Raw genomic sequence first — 21,417 nt, 5'->3', positions numbered from 1 at the left:
ATCAGGTGAGCCGTACGCTTGTTTGCCTATGTTATATACTGGACCTCCAGTTATCTACGTACCAAGATTTAATAAATCAGTTCAGTAATTTTTGCGTGAAAGAGTAACAAATGCCACAATCCATTCTCAGCAACATTTGCATTTCAAATATTAATGGGATTATTTAACGTACCATATGTCTTGTTCTCATGAGTACGTTTAGTGACTTGTTATCAAACGGCGACGTATTTTATTAACATAATAAGAAATACATTCGTGTTCAGGATCCTTTTGAATTAATCTAGTAGAATATACGTGTGATATAATATTATTGTGCTGTGTGGCTACGGCACTAAAGAATTTAGCCACCCCCTCTCTTCCCGTGGGTGTCGTAAGAGGCGACTAAGGGATAACAAGGTTTTACGACCACCTTGGAACTTAAGAAGCCGACCGATGGCGGGATAACCATCCAACTGCTGGCTTTGAAATACACAGGCCGAAGACGGGCAGCAGCGTCTTCGGTGCGACAAAGCCAGTACTGCGGTCACCAACCCGCCTGCCCAGCGTGGTGACTATGGGCAAAACACATGAGTTCACGTTATTTTTGGCGTAAACTTGTGGAGGCCTATGTCCAGCAGTGGACTGTATAGGCTGTAATGATAATATTATTGCGTTGTATTGTTATATTTATCGCGAGTTCAGTGGGAGGTGTTTATATTTTCCTCTTTGTCCATGTTTTGTACACTATAGAGACGATTTCAAGCTTAATTATTCTTTTTGTTGCTTATAGTTCAAGTTCAGAATAGTTTTTTTACCGTAACTTTTTTTTCTTGACTCCGCGTTGCCGCAACGGTTACAGCCATGGATTGTACCTATTGCGCTGGCGGTTGCGGGGTCGATCCCCGCACATGACAAACATTTGTATTGGCCAATCGGGTGTTTTCCGTGGTCTGGGTGTTTGTGAAGTCTTTGTGGGTCTCCCCACCGTGCCTCGGAGAGCACGTTAAGCCGTCGGTCCCGGTTGTTGTCATGTACACCTGACAACGATGATGCAGACATGATAGGGATCGTTACTCTTAGTAGGGAATATATCTGCCAACCCGCAATGGAGCAGCGTGGTGGATTAAGCTCTGATCCTTCTCCTACATGGGGAAAGATGCCTATGCCCAGTAGTAGGATAATACAGGCTGAAGCGAACTTTTTTTCTTAGTCTTTAAAAATCTATCTCTAATCGAAACAGGTTTATCAATTTCAGTTTTTAATTTTGTAGTGTTTTCTGATATTTTTGTCTCAGTATTATAATAAATAAATAAACTCTGGTACAGTTCAGTTGTAGCCGAGTACTACTCGTATATATGAGCTCGATAATATCAGCCTAACAAAAATGAAGTAAATTATGCACTAGATATATACGTTTTATGAGGTATATAAGACCGCCGGAAGCCACTATCCACTCCGCCGTTTTTCATCCCTAAGTCCCTTGTACTTGTACCCTTGCGATTTTTTTTAAACAAGCTACCCTAAGATGTGCTATACAACTGTTGATATAGACTAGTATTCATCTAAGATTAGATGAGCCAATGGTTCGTTTGCTGGGCCATTTCATTAAATAAAATATAATCAGAATATACAAAATCTTTTAATGTACAGAAATAAGGTTTGAATTAGTAACAAAGATACATGCGGCAAACTCATTACGCTCCTTGTATCGCCATCATCGGTTACAAAACTATAACTCAATTGCGCGCAATATGAACAGAGCCTAATGGACAGGTTTATGTAAGAGCTACAAGCATTTATGAACGTATTATGCAATAAGATCAATCGATTAAGATATTTTTTGATCTTGCCGCAGATAACGCGAACGTGAGTGACACCCGATGTTTCAACATACGAGTACATACATATGTATACACACACACACACACACATATATATATAGTATTGTTTGTGACCTAACTACGTGATAGCTTAAGAAAAAACTAAAATGTGTATGTTTTTTTGTTACTATTTAATTATTCTTCGAACTTAGCTGATGACTGTCTAGGATGATAATGAAAAAGGTGTTCAAAGCTATTATTTATAAATTAGGAATAGAAAAACGATTCAAAAATACTTGGTCTATTTAAAAAAATATACATATTGTTTAATATACAATTTAACTACATAAAAAAAATATATACCATACTTAACAGCCTTAATGCATTACTTTTCGAAGCACGCAGCGCACACACACAAACGCCCAGACCAGGACAAAACATCTTTATGGCCCATACAAATACATCATAAATGGGCTTCAAACCTTCAGACTACGTTGCTGCGCTAGCACAACAGCCAGTATATAAAATAAAAATAAAAAATATAATAAAATAGTGTAAAATGAATATTTTGACAAGCGCTAATTCCGCCGATAAACTGTCGCGCAGTTTGGCGGGTTAACAAATTGTAAAATTATCTTGTCCAAATAAATAAATTATTATCATTATTTTTAACTACAGACTCGAACTATTCTTAACTTATGCTATATATTTTTATGCATTCATTTCTAATAAGTAAATATCCTTAGAAATTGAGGTAACCGATTACAGCCTTTAATAGAATTACCCGCTTAAACCGGTTATCGGTTCGTCCCACTTTGGATCTTTAATTACATTAAATAGTTAAAGATTAATCAAACATTTAAATTAGATTTCGACATGCAAACTTAACTAAACTTATAAACCAAGGACTGATATAAATCGATGCCTCTAGTAAAGCGTTTGGATATTAAACACTGAAAATTTTTAGTCGGGCTTCCTACTACTATATTACGATTTTTTTTTTGCTTAGTTTTTGCTTCTTTTTTCAAACGCGCATTCTTATCCTACATGCATAGATCAAGTAAAAAATATAGATAACGCACTTAGGACAAAAAAGTGAAGCCACTTTTTTAAATATGTGTGAGTGAGTGAAGTGTTGACACTTTTTAAAAAAAGTCCCTGAAAATTTTATTAAGTGGGATTAAACACAATTAATTTAATATAGGTAAAATGGGTATGCATAAATAAAAATATGTTTATAGTTTTAAATATATTTACTCCTTTTTTCGCTTCAAATTCTTAAATAAATCTATTGCAGTCATGTTTTGATTTAATGAATTATATAAATCTGTGTCATTGAAAATTGTGTTTTTTAAGTAATTGATCATTTCTCTGAAGAGCAAGTTCCTGTTTTAAAGACGTCTAACTCTTTGCTGTAATGATTTAATTTTTTTAATTTTTTTTTTTTTAAAATAAAGTTCCTGTTTTTTTAACTTCTCTCTTAGTTTATGTTTTCTAGCGGCCGAACCCAATATTCAATCTAAAGATAGAGATAGGTAGTTATCATCGACTGCTAATAACTAACTATCTATCCTTTGTAGTTGTCCCAATAATTCGCTTAAGGGACTACTATCTCCAGTTAGCTGTAGATAGACCGGCTACCTGAGCTCTTCCTTACATTCCAGTATACGCAGCGTCACAGACGGCCTCAGTTATGTTACACAGATGTTTTGTAGTATTTAAATTTGTCATACAAATTTTATTCATATTAAAGTAATCTTGTTTTATAAAAATATGGACAAATTAATTTTTACATAGACTTTTTAATTTATAATAAATGATATTATTTTAATATGGAATCCATGGTAAATCTAGTAACGGAACGTTTTAACACGACACGAAAAGACGCTACGACGCCATTACGCTTTATTGAATCGTCGTTTCGTTTGTATTTTTTTTTTTTTTACAAATCAAAATTCAAATTATACAAATCATTGCAAATTATACAATCATTCACCAAATTTTTTGTTTTATTCACAAGATGAGTAAAGTAAGTATTATTTCACAAGAAACTTATTATTTTTATTCAATTAATTGTTGCAAAAGAGCAATATCACTTGAACTGCTACTTGAACTTGAGTCTGCCATTATTTTTCACTCGAAATTAATTTTATTTTAAACAAAGAAAATACTTTTTCAATTAATAAATCTTAGTTATCCCCCGAAAACTATAGATCGGATATTGTTGTTACTAAAGATAACCAACGCTACTGACAGATAGAACTCTATTATTATTGGGACGCTTACACTGTCATTTTCATACGAACTGTTATCTCTGGTAAGCTATCCTCCCTCTCGTCGATAGACAGCTTTGAAGGATAGGATTGCCTATCGTCGACAAGTTTATTGGGTCAGTAAAATGAATGATAGATAGATATTTCTGTCTCTAGTAGGACATAACCAGAGATAGATTGAATATTGGGTTCGGCCGTAGGTGTATCAAAGATTGAATCTTGGTTATCGACTGATTTTAGACTCATACGGTAGGTCCTAGAACAAAAAATACAACATTAAAATACGTAGTAGTAAGTAGTAGTATATACGTGATGGTACTCTGCGAAGTCCAACGTTTTGTACCGTACATGCCAGCTTTATCAAAATGGTTTGACCAAACCACATTAGATGAGGATGGCTGTCGTTATAGTTCATTTCGGCTCAGTTGTACAGCATCTACCTATTCTATTTATCTCCTATTAAAATATTCGTTGGAAACCTAAAATCATGATATTTAGTAGTAAAATATGAGTAGTTAATTCACAAATTTAAACAGACACAAACGAGTTAAAAATTCATATTGACTTCGATTTAGGTAAAACATAAAATCACACGATAAAAAAACACAATAATGATGTCCACTTTCTACTTAATTATATTTTTATGATTGCCTACAATTTATTTACCCGCATTTTGGGCTAATAGAAATAAGAATTACTGGTAACACTCCCTCGGTACGTCATTTCGGGACATGGAAATTATAAGTTTCGAATAACCTCAATATTATTTTGGAATAACAAGAAATATAAAGTTTTGTAGGTACTTACGTGTGAAATGATATTTCTTCAGACTTTTTATTCACTTTGGTATTGTTTTTGCACCATTTAATTACATAAGAACGGCATTTTTAAGGCAAAGTTACTGTACGAGGCCCCGTGAGATACTAACGAAAATTAGCGTAGTTTGATGCATATGTGTGCGTGAGCGCGTGTGTTTACTTGAAGGAGCCGAGTTTTGTGGCTTCAGTAACAACATATGCCGCGCATTATCTACTTTTTTTTACTTCATCTATGCCTACATGTTACATATATTATTATGAATAATTATTTAATTTTTACTATGGCAACACTTAAAAAATATATAAGTCTTATTTTGTGGGTAGAAATGAAATTGTAAAAAATATAACAGACTGGGGATGGTAAGATGTGATTAAAAGAGGAGACGAATATCGCATAAGTAGTAAAATGTAATTCTTACTAATAAAATATTGTTGCGAATTTAACTATAATTATGTATCTACGTGACGATCTAAAGAATAAATACAAAAAGTGGTGATTGATACATGAGTATTATTTGAAAAGCCTTCAAACGACTACACATGAACATTTCTTTGAGTGCCTAGTAAATCTAGTGTGTCATGATATTATAATTTTTCATTTTTGGTAGAATATATTCTTTTATCTTTTTTTAATAAAAAATACACTTGATTTTATTCGTGATTTTCTAGTATTTCATATCATGCATGATTTTATTGTTCTTTTCAATATATGTTTTACATAATAATTGTATATCTATTATAATTCCTTTCATTGCATTATTCGTATAAATCATAAAATACACCAGATGGCAGCTTTAATAACTTTAATGTTTTGTTTCAGGTAAGTTGATATCCCCATTATTCGAGTTTATCGCTTTGGAAAACAAGGTAATGTAACAATTCCATATAATTGTCTGGAGGTGTCATAACCGACCCACATGGCCGTATCGCGCGTATGATCACGTTTGGAACTAGTAAAATATTGTTTTAATGTAAGTCTTATTTCAGACATTGTATTGTTAATTGTGTACACAGCTGATAACAAGTTATGATACAATGAATGAAATAAGTTTTTATACTTTCAAGGTTACTTTGAAATATTTACGTAATGAACACCAAAAGTACGAGATATAAAATTAAAAAGTGTACAGTAAAAGAGCCTATACCCGCGGTATCACAGCGGTGTCTTCCAGGCTTGACAAATTACATTGTAATTATTAATAATGATGGGTTAATGTGTACATATAACATGACACAAGTGTGACATGACATATAAATAATAATAAAAATTTAAAACCTTTTTAAGCTCCTTACTCTAAGGTTGTCGTTATAAGATCACGTTCATCATAAAGCCGTCTTGCAAAGACCTTAACACACTTCTGCTTTTTTATATGTGTGTTTTTTTGCAATTATATACATATATCTCTACTACTTTAACAAACAATCAAATAAAATACCATTACATACTATTTATCATATTTTTCATATTTAAAATAGAATTGTTGTAAGTCAATATATTGCTTATGAAATTATAAATAAATATAATTTATTTAAATGAAACAATTCATTGATATTATAACATAAAAGTACTTTACCCACCTGTATTCGTATATCCAATAGTACACGCCCAGTACCTCGAATATAAGCGAGAGTGATTTGCGTAAGATTTCCTTTTATATGACCTACATTATCATTTTATGTATTGTTCATACAATATACGAAAGTACATAATGCATTTGAAATTAATTTCTGTCAAACTATTATCCATAATAATAAAAACATTTATCGTAATGTTGTTATCTTGATCACTTACGCAGTCGGTTTCAAAAATCTTGCTATCTCTGATTTTGTTTACAAGACATAAGTTTTTGACATAACCAAACAAAACGCGTTATAAATCTATTTCTAGAATCTACCGAAGTAAATTCAGAGATAGATTTACATTTTATGTTATTTGAAATCTTTATGAAATATACATATAAATACAGTGATAGGAATCTATCTACATAAGTGTAGGTTAATCACTACCAGAAACATTTCAATTACGTCTCGTTGGTTCTGTTGGATGCTCAATTCTTAGAAATTATTGTAATATCTTTTTTTATACTACAATGTTAACGAAGTTTTAAGAAATAACTACTGCTCTATATATTTATTGTCAATAAATTTCTATTAATTTCCGAACGCCATCTTTAGGGTGGATAAGCGTGAAGTTGCTGAAACAGCGCTCTCCATTTACTTTTCGATCCCAGTTGCTTGAGCCTGGTCAATTCACTGACTATATCTCCCATACATCTACGGTAAAACATCGTCGTCAGTGCAATTATTTTATTAAGTACTGTTTAGTTCAGTGAAGTGTGTTTTATTGCCGTGGAATCTCTTTGTGGTCATTGCTTTGTACATAAAAAAACATTACTAATGTAACAAACTATGCAAAAGCTTAAGTGATAAAAATTAAATAAAATTAATAGTTAAAATAATATTTATTTATTTATTTATTTATTTATTTAAACTTTATTACACAACTCCAAAAAAAAAAAAAAAACAACAAAACAACACATCAAGATAACACGTTGCGCAAAAGGCGGACTTAAGGCCGTACAGCCTTATCTACCAGTCAACCTTAAGGCGTAAAAAAAATAGTAAAAGTAAGTGTTGAGGTAGGACTATAAAACAATACAAGCAAAATAAACATACGCATATAAATACATAAATATACTTATATATATACATATATACATATTACAAACAAAATATATAAAAAAAAAGAGAAAAAGAAAAAAATATGTTCAAACAAAAGTAAACACACGAAGAAATGTAATGACATGAAGTTATATTTAATGTAAGCCTAAGATGAGGAGAGTAAAAAGATAAATAAGGAGGGGCTATTGACAGAGTTTTTTTAGGTACCACTTTTTAACCTGGGTTTTAAAAGAAAGTTGAGAAGGAGAGTTCCTGATGTTGACCGGTAACTCATTCCACAGTCTGATGGCATTAACTGTAAAAGAATTAGACACAAAACCAGATTTATGAGAAGGTATGCATAGAGTAAGGTTAAGAGAAGAACGAAGATCCCTAGAATGAGTGTTAGAGAGAAAATTAAATTTAGATTTTAAATAAGAAGGAGCAAAAGGGTTGGAAATTACAGAATAGAGTGTACAGAGAATTCTCAATTTTCGCCTTTCTTTAATCGGCAGCCATTGCAGTTGAGACCGGTAGGACGAAATATGATCGTATTTGCGCAGCCCATAAATGAAGCGAATGCAAGTATTTTGCAGTCTTTGCAGCTTGATCAGGAGCTCCTCGCTTAAGTCAGGGTAGCAAGCATCGCCGTAATCAATAATAGGTAAAAGAAAACAATTTACTAAATCAATCTTGGCCTTCACGGGAAGAAAATTTTTAAAGCGCAAGATAGAATGAAAGAATGCATAAAACCTGCGAGATATCCCACGAACCTGATCCGCCCAACTGAGAGAGCAATCCAAAGTCACACCCAAATCCTTAACCTTAGAGGAAAACGGGATAACCACGTTATTGAAAAAGAGAGGTGATGTAGGTTGTTGAATTTTTGATAGTTGACGAGAACTCCCAACAATCATAGCCTGACACTTAGAGGGATTGACATTAATTCCAAAATTTTTGGTCCAGACCGAGATACGCGAAAGATCATCATTAAGCTTAGCAATGGTATCATCAAGACGGTCGATGCTAGTTTGTGCATAAAGCTGCAAGTCATCAGCGTAAAGGTGGTACTGACAGGAAAGTATAGAAGTAATAGGATTAATGAATAGTGAGAATAGTAGTGGGGAGAGAATTCCACCCTGAGGAACGCCCGCAGCAACGTCGCACCAATCAGAACGCTTAGAGCCAATGCATATCGCTTGCTTGCGTCCCCAGAGATATGAAGAAAACCACTGAAGAGCAACGTCAGAGATGTTAATTCGAGATATTAGAGCGAGTAACAAATCGTGATCCACCGCGTTAAAAGCGTTACTAAAATCTATAAGTGTTAGAATTGTCACGGATTTGTTCTCCATCCCCTCTCTTATATCCTCAGTCACTTTAATCAGAGCAGTAGTAGTGCTGTGGCCTACACGAAATCCGGATTGAAAATGATCCAATAAGTTGCAAGATAAAAGATATTCAGACAGCTGGCTGTGGACGATAGATTCGAGAATTTTGGAGAGAAACGGGAGAACAGAAATAGGACGGTAATGATTCGGAAGGGATGCGTTAGAAATTTTTGGTAATGGGAGAACCAGAGCCCGTCGCCACAAATCCGGAAAGGTAGCTGAAGTTAGAGAAAAGTTGACAATGTGAGTAACAGCAGGTAGTATAGATTCCAAAATATGAATAATCATTGTGCGACCAATTTCATCACAACCTAGAGCCTTGGATTTAAGTGACAACACACGTTTGCGTACATCGGCATCACTTACTTGTGAGAAACTAAATGAGGACTTTTCATATTTCGGCAGACTTAGGATCGTAGATAAAGTGTCATGTTTGGTGTTATCATCAAAAACATGAGAAGTATTAAAGTGGCGGCTTAGGTCATCAATATCTACGGAAATGTTGTTATTAGAGTTAGTGTCTTTGCCTATACCTAAAGATTTAAGAAATTTTAAAGTGTCTGTAGTTGAGGAGTTACATATTTTATCCGAAATAAATCGGCGCTTGTGATTCCTGCACATTTGGTTACACCTATTCCTAGCAGCTTTGTAGATTGACCAATTGATTTCCGATCGATACAGCTTAAATTTTCGAAATGCACTGTCCCTCTTGGCCATGGCTTTTCGTATATCCAAATTAATCCAGGGGGCTGTCCCGTGCCTCCTTATTTTTACTTTACGTAAAGGTGCGTGCTTGTTATAAAGGTAAGTGATATTGGAACAAAGAAAATTGACCTTAGCATCAATAGTCTGCATCTCGTAAACACAAGCCCAGGGAATGGAAGACGCATCAGTAGATAATTTTTCAATGTCAAGGATGCCAAAATTCCTTAGAAATAAAGTAGGAGGCTTAGGCTTTGGGGTTTTAAGATTGTAAGAGACGTAAATTAAATCGTGATGAGAGAAAGCGGGGGCTGGGTATTGGCCAAATCTGGAAACACGTTTAATATCTGAACAAATGACAAGGTCTAAAAGAGAATCAGAAGTTTTTGTAAAGTGTGTAGGTAAAAGTGGCAGAAATTCCAAGTTAACTGAATCAACAATTGCACGAAGTTTGGATGATCTATGATCATTTCTGAGTAAGCAGGTATTAAAGTCTCCCATTATCACAAGTTCTTTGTAATCAGACAAAACACGCTCGAAAACGTCCTCCAAAGGCGAAAAGTAATCAATCGTTGGAGGACAATAGATCACTCCAAGAGCTATTTTACGCCCTAAATTTATCTCCAAAAAAATATATTCTATAGAAGCGTTATGAGTTGGAGAAGATTGGCATATAAGTTTAAAGGATAGATGACTTTTAATATATATAGCTACACCACCACCTCTTCTGCCAATACGATCGTTTCTTACTAATATGAAGCCAGGAATAGGAAAATAAGAAGAAGAAAGTGAAGGTTTTAACCAAGACTCAGAGATAAGAATAGCGTGCAAAGTATCAAGAGAGAACTCAGTAAGCAGGTCTTTGTAGTGACTAGGTATGCTTTGAGCATTTATATGACATATATTAAAATTTTTTGCAAAACCCTCGAACGCATTGCTTAAAACATCGCCAAGCAAAAAACAATTGTTGCTTAAATTTAAACACAACGAAGGCTCATTGAGAGAATCGGCGGAGTAAAAAGAATCATCGCTGGATGTCATGTGTGTGTTTGCAAGTTACTAAATAGTTCAAAAGACAAATTAAATTTAGAAAGATACAAAAAAATAAATAAATAATGGGAGTATATGTATCTATAAATATAATAAAATAATAGTAAAATATAATAATAACTAACAGTAATAATTATGAACTTAAAAGAAAAATGATAATAGCATATGATAAAAAAATATATATGTAAATAATGAAGCATTATTTTACTGCACAAACTGCCGGCACTGATAGAAAAAAAAAAATGTGAGAAGAGAGTACACCTCACACAATAAAAAGAGAAAATAGTAAATAATGAATCCATTCAGTGCATAATTAATATTTATGCAAGGCATGTTAAGATCAAAAAAAAAAATAAACTAAAAAACAATAAGATTAAAAAAAAAAAAACTAAGAAACAATAAGCTAAATTAATCAAATGACTCAAAATAAAAGAGTCCAAGGCTATATTTTTGTCTTTGACAGATGTCAACTATGTCAGTATTACTTGTAAAGTGTAAACAAAACACATTAGGTAGCGATAAATATTAAATTAAAAAAATAGTTAAAAACAAAGTATACAAGAAAATAAAACATAGTTACAACCCAAACAATAAATTGGATTTGAACAAAACATACCAAGTAGTTTATAGTAAGAAATTTAAATATTATCATGTATATAATGTACAAAGTGCAAAATCAAGTCAAAGATTATAAAAGCAAAAGCATGAGACATAAATGGATATTAACATATACAAACTAGTTACAGACAGACAGGACAGCGACAATACAAAAAGCAAAAAAATAAATAACTACAAGAATTAAGCTAACATACGAGTATTAACAGTTTTTTTGCTACTTGTTTAAACATTATCATGTATGTAGTGTACAAGGCGCAAAATCACATCATATGTTTCAAAAGCATAAGCATGAGGCATAAATAGACATTAACATATACAAACTAGTTACAAACAGGCAGGACAACACAATACAAAAGCGAAAGAAAAGAAAAAAAAAAAAAAAAAAAAAAACAAAAAAAGAGATGAGCTAACATATTAACAGGTTATTTTTTTTTCCCTGCTACTTGATTAAATATTCTCATGTATGTAATGTAAAAAAGTGCAAAATCACATCATATATTACAAAAGCAAAAGCATGAGACATAAATGGACATTAACATATACAAACTAGTTCTACAAATGGGCAGTACAGTAACAACACAAAAGCAAAAAAAAAAAAAGAGTAAAAAGAAGTGAACTAACAATTACAGTTTTTTTGCTGCATTCCTACGGGTACCGATCATATGTGAGGAGGGACTCACCCTCTTAGAGCGCTCTGGAACTTTGTTAACCGAACCCTTCTGAAGCGAACCATTGTTCGACGGCAATTCGACAACAGGAACATCATAGGGAGAAGAGTCTGTATTCTTAGGGAACTGTTCAATTAACTCTTCTAAGAACTTCTTGTCTGTCAAGCGTTTCCGGTCATTGTTAGGGAGCTTTACATATACTATGCCATTGCTAGTCCAGGAATTTGAAATGCCAAAGTGTTTCCTGGCCATCAGGAAGATGGCTTGACGAGACTTAGTCAAGAACTCGCTTACTGACACTGGTGATGATTTAAGCTTTTTCTTATTGCTCCAAATTAATGACCTTACATTGAGATCATTAAAGCGAACCAATACAGGCCGTATTTTATTGTCAGATTTCACCCCAATACGCTGACAGTATTGAATTGTAGTTGAGTGAACATTCGAAAGACCCATTGTATCCTGCAACGTGTTGGTTATGATGGACACAAGAGATTCATCATCTGACTCTTTAACTCCATAAAAAAGTAGAGCGTTCCCCCTGGTACGGTTATCAATGTCATCAATTTGAGTAGCCAGATTCATTGTAAGAGATTTGAGTAAGCCTAGGATGTTAAAGACTGACTTTTTAAACTCCTTAAATTCGTCTGGTGACCTCCTCAACTGACTCTCAAATTCAGACATCCCGTTGTCCAAGAGAGTCAGCAATGCTTTTGTGAACCTCAAGGATGTCTTCAAATCTTGTCATTTTGGTGCACTAGTATACAATACAGGAAAAACAGATCGCACAGAAGATATAAGATGAGTGATGAGTGCGGTGCCAACAGTTGTGCAGATTAGGCCAAATTAGTGCATAAGCACTGCAATCTTCATTTACTTCACTAATTTATTTGTATACAATAAAGGAAATTACAGGTTTTAATCACTTATTAAATTAATTACTGTATATTTTTTTAAATAAAAACTGAGGAGAAACATAAAAGACGTGTTGACTTTTTCACACCTACCCGCCAAAAAAAAGCCAAATAATAGTATTATAAATAAAAATAGCAAATATTAAAAAGGTATTTGCAGAATATATGGTTAACACTCCAATTGTAACTACGTGCTCATAATGCACACAAAATCACAACTATATAAAAATAAAATAAGGGTTTAATTTAAACACATCTTAATAAATACACTTCAAATGTCTGTGACCGTGCTATAACTACAAATTACACCATAAAAAAATTACATAAAATCACATAATCGCTTAATGAGTGTTATGTATCATCTTTACCTTGCCACGAACAAGTCTTTATTACGATCCCAGCTATTGTTGCTTCGCAAATTAAAATAACCTTGTGATTGTACAAAAGTGCCTTATATTATATGTAACAATTTTATAAATGTTTATATACTCTTTTTAACCGACTGCCAAAAAAGGAGCAGGTTCTCAATTCGATTGTATTTTTTATGTATGTTACTTCAGAACTTTTGACTAGGTGAACTGATTTCCATAAATTTTTTTAAACTGAAAGATGGTGCGTGTCATTTGATCCCATTTAAATTTATTTGAGATCTAACAACTACCTTTCGAGTTATAATCTAATAATGCGTTTTTTTAATATCGCGCGTAATTATACGATTAGACGGCGCCACGGTCGCTTAGATCGAAAATAAAATCATCATATCAAAAATTTCGATCTAGCGAGTACATCGTTCCATAGCTTAATTGAATAGAGCACCGAAACGGTCAGTCGGAGATGCAGGATCGATACCCGCAGGAACGGCCGATTTTTGATATGATATTAAAAAATGTTTAGAATTTCCTAATGTGTGGGTAAGGTGTGGGTAATACAAAAATAAAATCGTACAAATTAATAATGCGAGTTTACTCGACTATTTTTTCGTCTAGCTACGTTGTATTACTTGTCGATTTAATTGAAGTCGTTTTTTTTTTTGTTTGCGAGCAAACACAATCTAATATATGAAATTCTCGTGTCATGGTGTTAAACATTGAACTCTCCCGAAACGGCTCGACCGATTTTAATAAAATTTTGTGGGCATTTCGGATAGGTCTGAGAATCGGCCAACATCTATTTTTCATACCCCTAAGTTATAAGGGGGGGGGGGGGGGTTAAGCGGGTAATATGTATAGATAGGTTATAGCACCAGTACATCAAATACTAGGCGGTAAATTACATAATAATACCACGTGGTATTTGATGTACAAGTGGCACTGCTTTACTTACTGTATGTTAATAATGTTGTATGTTAATAATGTTGTATCTTAATAATGTTGTATGTTACTAATGTTACTAATGTTGTGTCAGACATATACCACCAATGCGTGCTTACAACTTGTTGTAATACTTTAATATTATGAACGATGAAACGAAAGAAATGTGTAATTTACGAAACTTTACGACTACCCAGAGCACCATTGTTTTCAAATCACGAAAGTGGATGTACTTCTAGAACACGTAACGATATCATTTTTACAAAATAAGGCTCTAAAGTTACGTAAATAAGTAAGTAAGCCATTTCTTGTTTTGTATTATTATATACTAAACGGTAAGTGTGGCTTCGTTTTAGTTTATTGCTTTATTTCAATTTGTCTTAGCACGATATTTAATCGCCTTTAAGTTTCAATTGTAAACTTACTTCACTTACTTGCATCACTACCACGTTTAGACAATGCCTTTATTGAAGTTTAAAATTTTACTATTTAAATAAAGACAGCCACAAAAGCAATGCCCGTAGGACTTCTTTCAAATTAAAAAAAAAAAATGTTTTGTTGATTTCTATACACTCGGAATTCATTTGGATTAATGACTTTCGATGGCACGAGTGATTTTGCCAATGTCACGTAGATTTGAGAAGACTCAAGATTAATTGGTGCGGTCAAGATTACAGCCATAATAAATGTTTGAAGACCGTACGTTATTTTTAATTCTATTTGTGACCCAATAACGCGCTTAGCTGCAAATTGGAAGCCTAATGCAAAATAAATATTACGACATTCCTATTACTTTATAACTTATCACAAACTACCTCCTTGACCTCAATTGACTTCCGTCGAATTTTTAATACATTTGCTATTATTCAAAGATATTGTTATTATTATAATTATATACTTTTTTATACAACTTGGTCGGCAAACAAGCATATGGCTCACCTGATTGAAAGCGATTACCTTAGCTTATAAACGTCTGCAACACCAGAAGCATCGCAATCGCGTGGCCGACCCTACCGCCAATACCCCGCAAGAGCTCCTGGTAACCTTACTGATTACAGGAACACATACTTACATTTCTAAATGAACCGTAAATGCCGTGTGGTGTCGGCCGAGTAGAATACCGCACCACACCCCTTTCTTCCCGTGAGAGTCGTAAAAGGCGACCGAGGTATAAACCTGGCTCAAAATCATCAGGGTCCTGGAGAAGGAAAACTTCATTTGAAACCCGGAATGGGGTCTCCGTCAAGCATTCGTGGCATAGCTCTACAATGCGAAAGACTCCTGCAGCCGAACTGGCTCCACATGTGTTTGAATCTAAAATGTTATTATTACTGTTAATTGTTAGTAACACCTAGTAGTTATCAAGAAGTTATTAGGTAGTAAAACATACTTAAATTAATGGTAAAGTATGCAAATTTAATTCAAACGTTTCAAAACATGTGATAAAAAATTCTAGAAACTGTGTAATAAAAAATATCGATAAAAACCAAATTACCAAAGTGAAACTGCACTTCAATTGACTTTACATTAACATAATAATTTTAAACATCTACAATATGATTCAATATTAAAATATAATATAAATGAAACAAAAAATCTTTTGAAAGCTTATGAGCAATAAATAACACCTATTTGTGAAGCTTTGAAGTTTTCTGTCGCTGTCATCGTAATCCATGTTTTAGTGTGGTCATAAACTTCGGTACTAGTATTTATTTATAGACAAAAAAAAACAATTTATGTGATAAACAGTCCAGCAATTGCAAACAATTAAAAGTTTAACAGTGCACTGTTTCTAGAGTAATACTAATTTATAAAAAATATTATAAACTATTATAAAAATGTCATTAAACTACACAAATCGTTGGTTATACATGTTAGTATATTTAGAAAAAAAATTAACATAAAGATAACATTAAAAAAATAATTTGTATTTTTATTTTATTTTATTTTATTTTATTTTTTTTTTTTTGGTTAAGATAGATAAAAACTATCAACTAATTAATAAGTTTCCTGAAAATATATACATTATTACATAAATAGTAGTATCGCATTACGGTTTTTATTTAGTTTTGTACGCAATATTTACGCTGTTTATTCAATCCAATTGAATAGAATTCTTTTTTTGTCACTAGTAAATAGGTATTTAAAGCAACAAAAAGTAGTTGTAGCAATAAGCTTTGTTCCGCTTTCTTTTTATTATTTGTGACTAACGTATTTCTCTGTACAATACAAAGTTCATAAATACTTGCTTAAAATATTTACTTCGACAAATTAATGTCATATTGCTTTAAAACGCGTGCAAGGCTTCTTTATAACAAGTACATTAATAATGTCGTAAATGTTAATTTTCGAAAATACTCATAGTACAAGAGTCAGCTCCACCATCTCTATCGAATACGGAACCAATAATAAAATAATAGGCGTTTTTACGAGCCGCTAATTGTTTTAAACGACTACGATTTAATGATATTTTAATTATGTTTTGCGAACATATCTAGTCGTATATATAGAAACGTTAAAACAATATTTTTTATACGCAATAATACCTACTTAGAAGTCAAGAAGCAAAAAAATGTTTATCAATTATGTGATAATGATCTTGAATCGTATTTACGGATGTTATGCTGTCAAGTTGATGATTCCTGATGTTGTTTTTTTATCTGCTTTAGGTTATTAGCAAACTAAGTTTGTAATGGAGGCCCCATTATTGCGTCTTAAAGATTAAAGAATATGATAATCAAATCAATTATTTGGACAAAAAACAATAAATGCAAGTCTTACAATAAAAATTTAATAAAATTTTAACCTCTTAATAACGGAAATACTATTAATGTAACTTTTAATATACAATGGGCTAAAGTCGACTACACCGTCAAACAGGCTTAAACCCTAAACTAAAAAACAGTAAGATATAGTAAACATTTTCCCTTACATATCACATGTGCTTGAATGTCATCATCATCATCGTGGCGACAAATTACTACGCAATGTTTTACTTTAGAATCCGAGATGTCACTGTTACTACATCCAACGAATTAAATCACACACACACAATCACATATCAAGTAATTCTCGCACCGTTGGAACATTATTTACCACCTCAATTAAATAATAAATGACAGTGTTATAGTTGCTTTGTCGAACATATCGCTGTCGCTCAAGTGTGACGGTCGCAAATTGTCATTTCATCAAGCCTTTCCTGACTTAATAATCCGATTGTTTATATTTAAAAAAAAACACTTAATTGACTAACGCCGAGTTGCACGAAACAAAATTAAAATTTAAGTAGAGATTAAACTAATTTAATCACAAGAATTTCATACAATCCTTACGATTAAATTAGTTTAATCACTACTTAAATTTTAATTTCTTTTCGTGCAACTCGGCGTAAGAATGGTAATCTCTAGTATATTTGCGATAGTGATATACTCGTATAACAATATCGTCACTAATTAATATCATGATGTATACCTATAACTTGTGTATTGTTCATTCAGTATAAAGTAAAAGTGGGCACGAAGTCCATATAACAAAAGTATACGGTTCACGTTTAGGTCGATATGAAATTTAGCAGACAACAAACTCCAGCACGAACTCGCACCTGGGCTAATGGAGGTCCCGGGTACGAAACTTGATGAGGTCTTTTATTTTCGTACGTGATCCTTTCTATCTATTGGGCATTATGAACGGTTTCAAAATTAATTTTACTACGTATATACAGCGAACGACAGTTTATTTTACGGATAATACCTATAAGTACACAAAACGTTCTTAAAAAGAGATTTCGCCTCAAAATAATGAAAGAGTAATAGATACATATCTAAGTCGGAATACTAACTTATTATACCAACTTTTAAAAATAATAATAAATTGTTTCTAAAAATAACATTCCTTAATTTTACTGAAGATCAAACTTAGATCTATAGAAAATATATATATTTCGTAGCGTTAAAGAAACGGAAAAATCAAACATAATGGATGAGTCAAGCAATAACTTACAAAAGGACAAACTGTATGGTGCCATTCTCCGCGGAATCACCTCTTGCGAGCGAGTCTGACAGTGTGGGCGGCATTGGAAACACGTTCATTGTCATTTATACACTATCCTCGTGCCTTCCACGTTTTTATCGAACGTCTGACAAACAGACTTTACAAATAAATATTGTAAGAAATTACTGTAGAAATTCGTAAAAGTTTTTTTGATACTTTATAAAAAAATATCGAAATGTCTTTACATCACAGTATATTAATGCTATCGATAGTTTACACGATTTTTGGATTGTTATTTTACAGATAAACTAAACTGGAACAGCCCGTGAATGTTTCACTGCTGGACTAATGCCTACTCTCCCTATGTTAACTCACCATGATGCTTCACTGCGGAGTTGTGTTTACTATAACTCTCATGGAAATTTTACGCCACCGCAACAAAATGCTTGTTTACTTATTGAACAAGTCGGAACAGACACCACATTGAAAATATTAAACATATTTTATAAAATGTTCAAGAATATTATCATTTATAAACTTGATACACTAAATGTGAAATCGAAAGACCGTAAAATTAGTACAATGCTAATCTCATAATAATAATTAAGTCCGCTGAATGTTCACAACAGACTCATAATATTCGTTAAACGAGTTTTTGGTTTGCAGCGGTTTGTTTCCAAATTAACCTATTATTTCTGCAACTGTTGTAGAATATTCTACAGAGATTTTAAGACTTGTTAGTCATTAGAATAAAATGCAATTACATTTCCCAGGAACCGATTGTTTAATTGCTACTGCCCTATTGTGTCCTTACACAAGAATTTCACTGATAGTGTCAATTTTGGACCAAATATCAAGTTTCCACCAACAACGGAACTAAATTTTAGACCGATATCAGAAAAGGCTGAAGAGACAATCTGTAAACAAACAATGGCCAATTTGTTGTGCCTGATAGAAAACGAGGGGAAGTTACGATTAGACACTTTCAATCAATTGTATCACAATACAACTAACACCGTTAAACGGTGCTATTATTATATTTATATTTTATTATTTTTTTATATAAGATATAATATAAGATAAGATGAGAAAAACTTCACAAAAAAAAACGTTAATATTTGTAAGTTCTCTGTCTGTCTATGTATAATGAAGGAACGCTAAAATTATTTGTATGAAAAAATTGATGATTTGTAGATGAAACCAAAATTGCGTCGTGGGGTAGATCTGATTGCAATATCTAATAAAAAACGAAAACAACGATGCTTGAGTTATATTTATTCATATAATTATATAGATTCATAATCCTATGTACATATATGTAAAAATATATATTTAAAAAGGTATTTTAAATACACAATAAAAGAAATCTTAGAAAATATAATTTTTTTAAACATTTTCTTATAAAATATACAATAAATTACTCTCGGCACAAGTATTATTATCAAATAAAATATGAATAAAACTGTTGTACAAAATTCAGTCACCCGTGAATAATGTTATGAAATAAAATCTTCAAACTTTTAATTATTCTCGAAATAAAAGCAATAAAAAAAAACATTCATTGATTCTAAAACGCAATACCATTAAAATTCACATAATAATAATTCTAAATGAACATTACTCCAATTCCTAAGGCAATTCACAGTATCTTGACAAAGTTTGAAACAAGAACGGAATTTTACGATTATGTCAACGAAACCGTAGCCCAGAGCGAAACTATTGGAATATTATAATTTTCTTCGGATAAGTATTTAGTTAGTCGTTCATTGTTATGAAGTTATTATTGGCTAATAAGTTAGCCGTTTGGTGACATTTAACAGTTGGTAAATTGTTGACCACCGCTTTGTATAATTGAAACCCATTAAAGTGCGTGTTGTTGATTTTCAACATTGTAATAAATATGGGAATTATGTTCTTGTATGGAAAGACATTTCATAAATTACGTGTTCAGCGGTGTAATGAGGAAGTTAAAATATAATAACTTGTAATTGTGAAACGATTTACACGTGTTTCTTTAAAATACTTATTGCAAATTTTGACTTTTGACAAACTGTTTTCACCAAATTTATATGCAAATCGAAATTTTTTAATCGTCAATTGTTATTTTTAACTGACTTCAAAAAAAGGAGGAGGTTACTCAATTCGGCCGTATATATTATATATATATATATATATATATATATATATATATATATATATATATATTTTTATATATGTTCGGGGATAACTCCGTCGTTTATGAACCGATTTTGATAATTCTTTTTTTTGTTAGTAAGGAGATATCCCTAGTTTGGTACCATTATAAGGAAACCAGGATCTGATGATGGGATCCCGGAGAAATCGAGGAAAACTCTCGAAAATCCTACTTTACTGTGCGTACCGATTTTGATGATTTTTAATTTACTCGAAAGCTGATGTTTATCATGTGGTCACATTTAAATTTCATCGAGATCTGATTACAACTTTTGGAGTAATCTTTGATAATGCGTATTTACTTGGCTATTTTTTCGTCTACCTACGTTGTATTACTTGTCGATATAATTGAAGTCGGTTTTTCTTCTTTTGCCTGTTTGCCACATTTATTATTCTTTAAACTCATTTGCCGCTTAGTTTTACACGGCCGTAAGAGACGCCATGGCAAAGACCAGTGAAGCAAATCACCCGCTCCAGATGCTGACCACGATCCTCAGCATGAGGGGCCGACAGGAGAGAGCTATTTTTATTAATAATAATATTCTTGAAAATATATAAAAAATAGTGAATATAAAATTTTAAAGAACAAATGTACAGGCAGATACATACAGTCTTAAAATACTTTACTTAGCTCATGATTGGTAGAACGAATACTACACAAAAATCGGCAACAGCAGAAAATACTATATAAAAAGCGATGGAAACCCAAATCCTTATTAGCTAATTAATAGAAGGGCAGGGAAGTCCTAGTAATGAGCCGGTCAACACCCTTGAGTACGGAACTCTGGCCAAATGTCTTTCAATTAATATAAGACTTTCGTAAATCATATTTCTAAATCCAACAATATATAATAAATGAAGAAAATAAATACAAGTCTCAATCCCAATGGTTCTCAGAAGTTTGTCAAACTATTTTGTCCGTAACAACAAAACACGCAAATGCCAAGACTATGACACACCTTTGTAAGACAAAAAATCACACAGTATACAAATATTGATCTTGTGCGGGGATCGAACTCTAGATCACTAG

At 32.5% G+C, this 21,417-nt stretch overlaps 1 protein-coding gene and 1 long non-coding RNA gene across 2 annotated transcripts in view; one reads left to right on the top strand and one right to left on the bottom strand.

The window, feature by feature from the left end:
• The window catches only part of LOC123670434 (SH3 and multiple ankyrin repeat domains protein 3), a 117,237-nt gene that overhangs the window by 34,075 nt on the left and 61,745 nt on the right, over positions 1-21,417 (top strand). The gene's annotated exons all lie outside the window — the stretch shown is intronic.
• On the bottom strand, positions 4,270-4,600 carry LOC123670320. Its single transcript, XR_006745899.1, has 2 exons — positions 4,453-4,600; positions 4,270-4,328 (listed from the first exon to the last, which is right to left on the bottom strand). It is a non-coding gene; the product is annotated as an uncharacterized LOC123670320 (long non-coding RNA).

Source organism: Melitaea cinxia, chromosome 4, assembly GCF_905220565.1.
Source record: "Melitaea cinxia chromosome 4, ilMelCinx1.1, whole genome shotgun sequence".
NCBI classification, from domain to species: Eukaryota; Metazoa; Arthropoda; class Insecta; order Lepidoptera; family Nymphalidae; genus Melitaea; species Melitaea cinxia.
The sequence above is the reverse complement of the archived record's forward strand: the minus strand, read 5'-3'. Positions and strand labels throughout refer to the sequence as shown.